This window comes from Lygodium microphyllum, chromosome 18, assembly GCF_053477565.2.
Source record: "Lygodium microphyllum isolate KBCC chromosome 18, Lygodium_microphyllum_v1.1.10, whole genome shotgun sequence".
In the NCBI taxonomy this organism is placed as follows: domain Eukaryota; kingdom Viridiplantae; phylum Streptophyta; class Polypodiopsida; order Schizaeales; family Lygodiaceae; genus Lygodium; species Lygodium microphyllum.
Window position 1 is genome coordinate 143,172,654 of NC_141152.1, and position 10,457 is coordinate 143,183,110.

Sequence of the window (10,457 nt, forward strand, 5' to 3'; positions counted from 1 at the left end):
TTGCTATATAACAGGCAGAAACAGGGAAAAGAAGGGCAAAAAATGAAAATTTTGGTTAAATGTTGGTAAGGGGAGCAAAGTTAAGATGAATGCAGGCGTGAGTAGGGTAATAAGAGGCCAGGAGTGGCATGAGAGATCTTAGATTGCATTTTAGGGATTCAGGGAGCTGGAGAGAGAGGGAGAGCTTCATTGCATGGACCTACTTCGATATTGTCATCGAGGAGTTTTTTGCCCACTACAGGTACTCCCACACCTTCTCCTACATGAGTAACTAGGATTTGGAGGTGCTCGACTAGTAGGAAGGCCTTGATCATTTGTGGGTAAAGGCACCTAGCTGCCTAGCCACCCGTGTATTACTACACTGACAGTACCCGCCACTACACACTACAGGTGGCAGGTGCCTATCACAGTCACTTATTCTTTATTCTTTTAGTGGTAGTCTGAATAAAGAAAGGCCTGGCCACACATTGTGGTTGTTGGAGTTCCCACTTTTGAGTTTCTCTCTCTCTCTCGCTCTTGCTCTCCATTTGCCATAGCTCTCACCGCCAAGCTTCTTCCTCCTGGGCTCCACTTCCCTTTCAACTGGTATTAGAGCAAAGGAATTGGAGCTTTGCCCGGCATTCTCTTCAGCCCAGATTTGAAGAGCTTCAACTTGAGCTTCAATGGCAACCATGGCACCTTCATTTGCATGTATGTTTTGATCTCCCGCCTCCTCCCCGATCTTCCAATCTTCATTCGACACCTTGCACGGCTGCATCGGACCCCCCTAATCATTGCCAAGTGCTTAGTAGCATTGCTGAAGACCCCCCAGCCCCCGGGAGCAACCAATGCAAAATGCAACGCATTTTTAGGGGGCTGGGCTGATCTCCTCCTAGCATTTCCAGCTCCTTCTCCGGCTTCTCGGCACGGTTTGTAACCTTCTCGATCATCTTCGGACTCCCCGGTATTGGATTATGGCCCCACTGATCAATACGAGTGCTTCCACCTTCAGCCATTGCTGTATACACAGTCCCAGGACTATCAAAAATAGGGCCTCACTTGACATTTAGTATTGATGCTTCTTGGCATTGCCCATTTGATGCCTAGTGATGTCCGGATGTTATGGGATGCTATGTCTATGCTTTGGGACTGATTTGGAGCAGATTTGAGCACTGATTGAGCTTCATTTGATAGTGAATATGCTGCTATAATACAATGGGCTGAAGCTCATTTACTTGGTATATACATTGGTTCTTGGATACGGGGTGCTTACTGGAGATTTGAATGATCATATCGATGTATTTGGAGATTGTCAAATGCTTCTTTTTTTTGTTCCAGAATGCTTTTGAGCTTGGATTAGGCTCCGTCTTGATCGTCATTCACTGACATTTTGATTGGGTTGGCATGCTTTGGACCAGTTTATGCTTATTGTCACTGCTTAACATTTAGGCTTTTTGCATTTACGCTTTGGTTAGATATGGATGTAACTTGGTTTGCCCGTGCTTAAAAGTCACTTGGAGCTTCTTCTTCGGATGTATTTGAGCATTTTGGACCTACTAGGCATTACATTTGTTTGTCAGTTACATGCTAGTTGACTGCTTTCAAGCTTATGCTTTATGAACTCCATATTTGGGATTTTGGGAAGTTCCCATCAATATGGGAAAACCAAATCAAAATGGATTTCATGAATTTTGGGAATTTCATTAATTTAGAACTTGGTGCAATTAAACATATTACTGCTTATGGTTGTTTCTAAGAGATTGAAAAAAACTCAAAAAGGTGGTGTTAATAAACACCTTAGTTTTAATATCCTTGAAATATTCAAGGAAAATCTTCAGTTGATGGATTCTTGTAGACTTTCTTTAGCCTTCAATACAACCTTTGGGGGAATTTTAAATTTTTTGGGAGATTTTGTACCTTTCTTCATCCAAGAGAAAACAATGCTATCTATTGTTTCCCATCGTTCAGGATCTTTTTTGTTGCACATCCAATATTTATCCCAACAATTAAAATACACATCAGCATCTGTAGCATTTTGACGACTACAAACTGGTGCCCAATATTGTATACGTACCTTGTTGAAGTTTTTGGAATGTCTATTTGTATCGACCTCACTTTGTGCAACACCAAGCCATATTGGATATACTGGATCTGAAGGTCTAACAAGCACAAAGTCATCTTTCTTAACATTAAGCATTGGTTCAAATGCATGTTTGGGTCGTTTTCTTAGAGGACCACAATAGTGATCATTCAACTCTTCCAATCCACTGAAGTCATCTACATTATCTACATCTATATTGGTTACATCACTTTGTGTTCTTGGCCAAAAATCTATGAAAAATAAATCTTCTTGGACATTTGGAGTTTGAAGAGCGTAGATCATATGTTTCCAATAATCAATCACTGGTGTTATAAACTTTGTGAACTCTACTTCAGGTCCTTGTACATTTGACCATCTTTCCCAATACTTCAAATAATCATTAACTCCACTTACTACTTCTTGATGATCCTTAATGTACTCAAACATGGGCAGCAACATTGGAACACCCTTTGGAAGAGTAGGATTTCCTGCAAGGTCTCTCTTCCATAATTCAATGCCACCTTCTCTTGGTAACTAGTCTAGGGACTTTGGATGCATCTTGTATTGCATGACAGGTGTATCTCCTTGCATATAAAACCGAAATTGAAGAGGTTTTGAGTGACCAAAAAGTGTATCTTTCGAATCACACAAGTATCCCTCAATGTATCTCTTAAAGTCAGGCACATATGTCAATAAGAAAGGTGTAGGACTAGTCATCTGGCATGATTGAAAATGTTGCATAAGATGAGGAAAAGTGAAGGTCATGCTCGTCCTCAGCTTCTCTGAAAATTTGCTAAACATTGCATCAATGTCTTTATGTGTATGACCCACCATGAGAAACCCAACCTGGATCATCTTGAATGTTCCTCGTGCAACAAGCAACGATAGATATGCAAAGAGATAGCAATTTTTGTTTTCTGACCCATAATTATCAAGTTGGAGTAGTAAGTTCTCTGGCAATCATTTGAAATGATGATGGTCATCCTATAGTGTATTATCTTCCATGCATGATTTATTTTTTGCAACACCTTGATGGTTGCTTAGTGCTTTTTTCGAGTTGAGGACATTTAGTAGCACAGAGGTTGATCTTGGCATTCTTATAGATCACCAGTTGCATGCATTTGTAGTCGCTCCAAGTTCCTAAAGCACACTGACAATGAGGCAATTGTGAAGTTAGGATCATAAGGCCATAGATCAAGTGAGAAATGTCCATATCTACCTTCTCCATGTCCATGTGTAATCATGCCTGTTAAAGAAACTGGTAGTTGAGTAGATCTTTTAGTCTCTTTTGATTGAAGCCTTAACCTAGGGATAGGTGTATTTTGTTGGTCCATTTTATCATATATGATGCACAAGTTTTTGTTGAGATATCGAGCTCCACTCGTGATATGCCAGGGTGACCGTTGTGCGTTTATGTCAACGACTTGTCAGTTGTTCCATATGCGGTTGGTACACTGCCCATGAATAATAGCTAGATGACAGCTATCCTTATCTACTATAGTTCGTGGTTCAGTTATGCCACCTTAGTTAGTTGAGTTTGGTTTTGAGACCCATATATAGGGTTCTTCTATTTCTTTGTATTAGAGTTCTTTTGGCTTACACAACTAAGAAGAGGAAAACTGTTTTCAGCCTTCACCTTTGTGTGTATTCCCCCATTGTGCAAGCAAGAAAGCTACAAGTGAGACTCCTTCCTTCTCTCCCACAACTTTGACATGGTATCAGAGCCTTGTTCGTGGTAAGGAGCTCAAGAAAGCAAGCCAAGCTCGCGGTGTTCTGGTAAGAGGAGCAGTGTTGCTTTCATTTTCTATTTTGGGAGCAGATCTCTGCAGGTAGCACAGCCGAAAATTGCAAGAGTGCATTGTCTCAGGTTGAGACGCCCTTCACGGTGAAGCAAGAGGGCAGTATATGCTGCGGGAGAGGGCTTTAGTCTCTGGTTACCCTGTTTTTTTGATTTGAGGCCATTTCGGGGCCTGTTTTGGAGGCGGAAGTTTTCTGCACGCACTCAGGAAAAGGCCCAGTTTTATACTGTGCAACCCCACTGTTCTACAGGTCGGTGAAAAGTTACTGTAGAAATTGCATCGTATGCCTGTGCGCAGAGACATTGGGAGTTACAAAATCATCCTTGTTGCCTATTGATGTAAAATCGTCACTAGGAATTGACTGTGTGGTCAAATAGCACTTTCGTCAATTTTGCAGATTTGCCCTTGTGAGACTCAAGCTGTGTTCTTTGCAGTGATAGAATTTTTTGCAGTGTTCTGTAATGGCGTCTGATTCTCTTTCACAGATTGTCACTGAAAAGCTTGAGAAGAACAACTTCCAAGCATGGAAGTTTAGAATGATGAATTTCCTTATGGGAAAATGATATTGGAAATTTGTTGCAGGAAATGATGAAGAACCAATTCTTCCTGATGTTCCCAATCAACAGCAAATGCAGGCATTTAAAGCATGGCATGAGATAGCCAGGAAAGTTATGTACTGGCTGTATATCAGCATTTCAGACTCTATGATTGTGCATATTCAAGATGCAAGTACGCCAAAGGAGGCATGGGATACTTTGTCAAAAATGTATAGCACAAATACGCAAGCCAGGAAAATGCAGCTCAAGCAAGAGTTGCACAATATGCAAAGAGAAAATATGAGCATCAATGACTACCACATGAAGGTGAAGAAGATTGCAGATGCACTTGCTTCCATTGGGTCCCCAGTGGAAGATGATGATTTAGTTTCTGTGACCTTGAATGGTCTAGGAAAGGATTATGCACAGTTCTGAACATCCATTTCCGTCCGTGAAAGATTTCCTAATTTTGAGGAGTTGATTGCTCTTCTAATTTCTGAGGAGCAGAGAAATGGTGGTGCATCTTCTTCAGGAGGAACTTCAAAAGAAGCTGTCTTCTACTCAAATGCTGGAAGAGGTAGAGGCAGAGGTAGAGGAGGCCGATCTGGAGGCCGTGGTAGAAATCAAAATATGCAGCAAACTCAAGAAAACCAATCCTATGGTGGAGGACGTGGTAACTCTAGAGGCAGGGGGAGCCAAAGAGGTCGTGGTGGATGGCAAAGAGGCCAAAATGCAAACAGCAATGTTGAATGCTACTACTATGGTAAAATGGGTCATATGGCTAAGGACTGCTATAAAAAGCAGAATGACATCATGAATGGAAAATTGCAACAAGGGAATTATGCATCTTCTAGTAGACAGGGTGATGATAGAAATGAGCATTTGTTTATGGTGCAGCACATGACCAATTCTGTGACAAGTGCAGAAGAAAGAAACGATGTGTGGTATGTTGACTCAGGTGCATCAAACCACATGACAGGTCATGCAGAATGGATACAGGATGCAAGAAAAATGGAAAAACCAGGATTTGTGGAGACTGGTGATGATACTGCACATCCTATTGTGCAAATTGAAAAAATTCATTTGTCTATGCAGGATGGAAAAAAGAAATACCTATCGGATGTATTTCATGTCCCGAATATCACCAAGAACCTAGTTTCTGTTGGTCAAATGGTTGAGCAGGGCTTGCAAGTCAGATTTAACTCTCATGGATGCTTTGTTGAGGATATGAAAAATAAAGGTCGCTTGATAGCAAAAGGAAAGAAGGGCAGAATGTTTACGTTGGATGCAGACATGTCTGAATTGAGTGCAGCAATGTTTGCACATGGGATCGGTGTAGTTGCAGATATTGATATCTGGCATAAACGCATTGGTCATATTAATGTACAGCAACTTAAATCAATGCAGGCCCAAAATATTGTTGCAGGATTGCCTAAATTCAAGGTTGCAGAAATACATAAGGTATGTGAAGCCTGTCAATTTGGAAAACAGGCAAGGAAACCATTTCCTAGACATGTTCAAGAGAGTGAGAAGCCATTGGAATTAATCCACTCTGATGTGTGGACTACTAAAGCTGCATCTCTTGGAGGCTCTCATTATTTTGTCACTTTTATTGATGACTATAGCAAAAAAATTTGGGTGTATTTTATGAAAAAGAAAAGTGAAGTTTTTGGGCATTTCAAAACTCTTAAAGCTATGGTTGAAAAAGAAACATGCCTGTAAATAAAATGCCTAAGGTCAGATGGAGGGGGAGAGTACCTCTCAAATGAGTTTGCAAGGTTCTTGCAGGAGCATGGCATAAAGCAGCAATATTCATGTAGTCATACCCCACAACAAAATGGAATTGCAGAAAGGAAAAACAGGCATATTGGAGAGGTATCTCGTGCCATGCTCAACGAAAAAGACTTGCCAGATTTTTACTGGGCTGAAGCAGTTGCTACAGCAGTCTACATAATGAACAGGACTTCCACTGCAGCAATACATGGGATGACTCCAGAGGAGAGGTATACTGGTAGGAAACCAGATATTTCTCATTTGAAGATTTTTTGTTGCATTGCCTATGTTCATGTGCCAAATGAGTTGAGATCCAAGTTGGATCCAAAAGCTGAGAAGTGCATCTTTATTGGTTACTCTCTGTAGAGCAGAAAGGGTATAGATGCTATAATCCTTCTACTCGTAAGTTTACAATGAGCAGAGATGTTGTTTTTGATGAGATGAGTAGCTGGTATAAACCAATAAATGTGATTGATGATGTAGATGCACAAAATGGTAATGCTGCACAGAATTCACAGCAGCAGTCACAAAATATTAATGGACATGGAGTGTCCTCTAGCAGTGGTTCATATTCTTCGCCATGGACAGGCAGATTGAGACTCTTATGTGGATGGTGGATCCAGTGGCTCAGAACAGAGCATTGATGATGAGTTGGGTATTCCTTCTATTGTTACAGCTGGAGTAAGGAAGACCAGGGATGTTTTGAGAGCACCTAGGAGTGAATCTACTTTGCGCAGGTCTACCAGAGCTAGGTATCCTGTGGATAGGCTGAAATATGATGGATTTACAGCCATTCACTATGCATATATGGTCAAAGTGATACAGGAACCAGAACCCACTTCTTTTGAGCAAGCCATGGGAAAAGAAAAATGGGAGAAAGCCATGGATGAAGAAATGGATGCCTTGGAAGCAAATGCTACATGGGAGTTGGTATCTTTGCCTAAAGGTAAAAATGCAATTGGCTGTAAGTGGGTTTATAAGGTGAAGCACAATGCAGATGGTTCTGTGAACAGATATAAGGCAAGATTAGTAGTCAAGGGGTATGCACAAACATATGGCATTGACTATGAAGAAACATTCAGTCCGGTTGCAAGGATGGCAACCGTAAGAGCAGTCATTGCTATGGCTGCATCAAAGGGATGGTCTTTACACAGATGGATGTAAAGAATGCCTTCTTGCATGGTGATTTGCAAGAAGAGGTCTATATGGAGCAGCCACCAGGTTATGTGCATGCTGTTCATCCTGAGTTTGTTTGCAGGTTGAAGAAAGCCTTGTATGGCTTGAAGCAAGCACCTAGAGCATGGTCTGACAAGATAGGACAGTATCTTGTCACTATTGGCTTTTAGATTTCCAAGGCAGATTTCTCACTTTATGTGAGAAAAATAGAGAAAGGTATTATGCTACTTGTCATTTATGTTGATGATTTGATTATGACAGTGACAGTGATGAAGATATCTTTCATGTGAAAATGCTATTGAAGCAAAAGTTTGAGATGAAGGATTTGGGAGAGCTGCATTATTTCTTGGGCATTGAGGTGATTAGATCACCAAGTGGGATACAGCTCTTGCAGAGGCAGTATGGATTGGACATGCTGTCCAAATATGGGATGACAGGCTATAAGCCTATTTCAGTTCCTTTGGAGCAAAATGTGAAGATGAGCGCAGATGCAGGTGAGCTTCTGGAAGACCCTACTACGTGCAGACACATAGTAGGAAGTTTGATTTATATGACTATTACCAGGCCAGATTTGAGCTATGCTATTGGATTGGTAAGTCAGTTTATGCAGGCTCCAAGGAAATCGCATTTAGATGTGGCTAGACTCATACTCAGGTATGTGAAGTCCACATTGCAGTATGGACTATTTTATGAGACTGGGGTTCAGATACAGTTGCATGGATACACTGATGCTAATTGGGCTGGTAGTATTTCTGATAGACGATCTACCAGTGGGTATGTGTTCTCTTTTGGGAGTGCTGCAGTCACTTGGAGCAACAAGAAACAGCCTATGGTTGCCTTGTCAAGAACAGAGGCTGAGTACAGGGGTGCAGCAATGGCTGCATGTGAGGTAGCTTGGTTGCATAAGCTACTTTATGATATGCATCAGTCTACAGATGGGCCAGTTGTCATTTATTGTGACAATATGAGTAGTATACACTTGGCAAATAACCCAGTCTATCATGCTAGAACAAAGCACATTGAGGTGCATTATCACTATGTGCGGGAGAGGGTTTTACTAGGTCTTATTGATCTAGTTTATGTCAGCACAGAGGATCAGGTAGCTGACATATTTACGAAGGCATTGGGCGCAGAGAAGCTGTGCAAGTTCAGAGACCTGCTTGGTGTGCAGGAATTGGGATTGAGCTCGAGGGGGAGTGTTGAGATATCGAGCTTCACTCGTGATATGCCAGGGTGACCGTTGTGCATTTATGTCACCGACTTGTCAATTGTTGCAGATGCAGTTGGTACACCGCCCATGAATAATAGCTAGATGACAGTTATCCTTATCTACTCTAGTTCGTGGTTCAGTTAGTATGCCACCTTAGTTAGTTGAGTTTGGCTTTGAGACCCATATATAGGGTTCTTCTATTTCTTTGTATTAGAGTTCTTTTGGCTTACACAACTAAGAAGAGGAAATTTGTTTTTAGCCTCCACCTTTGTGTGTATTCCCCCATTGTGCAAGCAAGAAAGCTACAAGTGAGACTCCTTCCTTCTCTCCCACAACTTTGACAATTTTTATCTGGATCTAATGCTGAGGCCAAGCGCCAACTGTAGTATATGTTCCGACAACTTTGTTGCTGTAGCATGTGACATTGACACTTCTTTAGAAGCACATCTCTCTCTTACACTTTGTTGTTGCAAGTTGCTCTTTGATCTCTGAGTAAATACTACATTTGGAGAACTCACTTGTCTTTGCTAAGATTACATGCTTGAACTCTATGTTCCAAATAGGATAGAAGGGGACAAGGACATTTTCTTACATCCAATACCACTCAATGTTGTATTTACTTCTGCCCATATATCTACCTGCTTGTAAACATCTAGGATGACCAATTGTGTCTCACTTGATCCATCTTGCATTGTTTTACTCTTGTGTGGCATTTTCTCTGCATTCTTCTTAACAAAGTATCTAAGGATGGCTCTTCCCATCTTTGTGTGATCCCAAGCTGCTCTTATTACCCCCTTGTTTCCATGCATTGCCCTCCTGACACCATGCTCAAATTGTGTTTTGTACCTGTAAAAAGATGTCTTTGGGATTCCATGAATCTCATACCATGCCCTTCCACATACCACTTGTCCATTGAAGATAAAGCTGTACTTCCTTGTTCCCAAGTAATCAATCCTGCATGATGATTCAAACTTGTCATAAACATAGTTTGTGCGGTCTTCAAATTGCAATCCCCAAAAGTATTTACGTAATTGTTGCATTGCTTCTCTATCAGCAAATTGACAACACTTTTCTTGGCAACAATCAATCATGGAAACCTGTGAAATGAAGTCCATAGAAGTCCTCAAGTTTGCACCTTTAGGGGCAACAATTCGAGGCTTTCTATTGTCCATACAATATGATCTCTTCTGAACGAAGATTGCTTTTTTTGTAGAAACATAATCTTCATTGGTATCTTCCATGTTTTTGGCACAAGCATTTGTAGAGACAAATTGCATGTATGATTGTTGTTGTAGCAGTGATGTTCCATCATCAAAGGTGACTTGTTTAATAGGCCATCTTTCCAAAGTGACATAGTGGAGGTTGTCATCTATGTATGTTCCTGTGGTTTGATCAAGGGCTTTATCTACCACCACACCAACATCCTCTTCTCCTAACAATTCAAAGTTTATCACATCACATGGAAAAGCCCATAATATAACCCCTGTCCCAACACACACAATATTGCCTTCTGTCCATAGCATCACTCTACGTTCTCTCCAACTTTCACGAATGCTAAGCACATCAATATCCTCAGAAGGTAGGACATGGTCTGATTCGTAATCATGTCCTCCATCATGAATTGTTATTGAGTTTGAAACAACCACCACATCTTTCTTTCCCCATTTTGCAAAACCACCTATAGCTTCATGAACCTTCATTGTATCAATTGTTGGGAATAGCAAATATGCTACTACATTTAAACATTTATCAATAGCCACTAAAATATATCCATCTTCAAGTGTTTCTCCATGACATGTCTCATTTGGATGTATTGCATGCACTCTACCAAGTGCAAACAATCTCATGATCAACTAGCAAATTCACAGTTTCTCCAAAATAAAATTCGTTATTCATGAAACCTG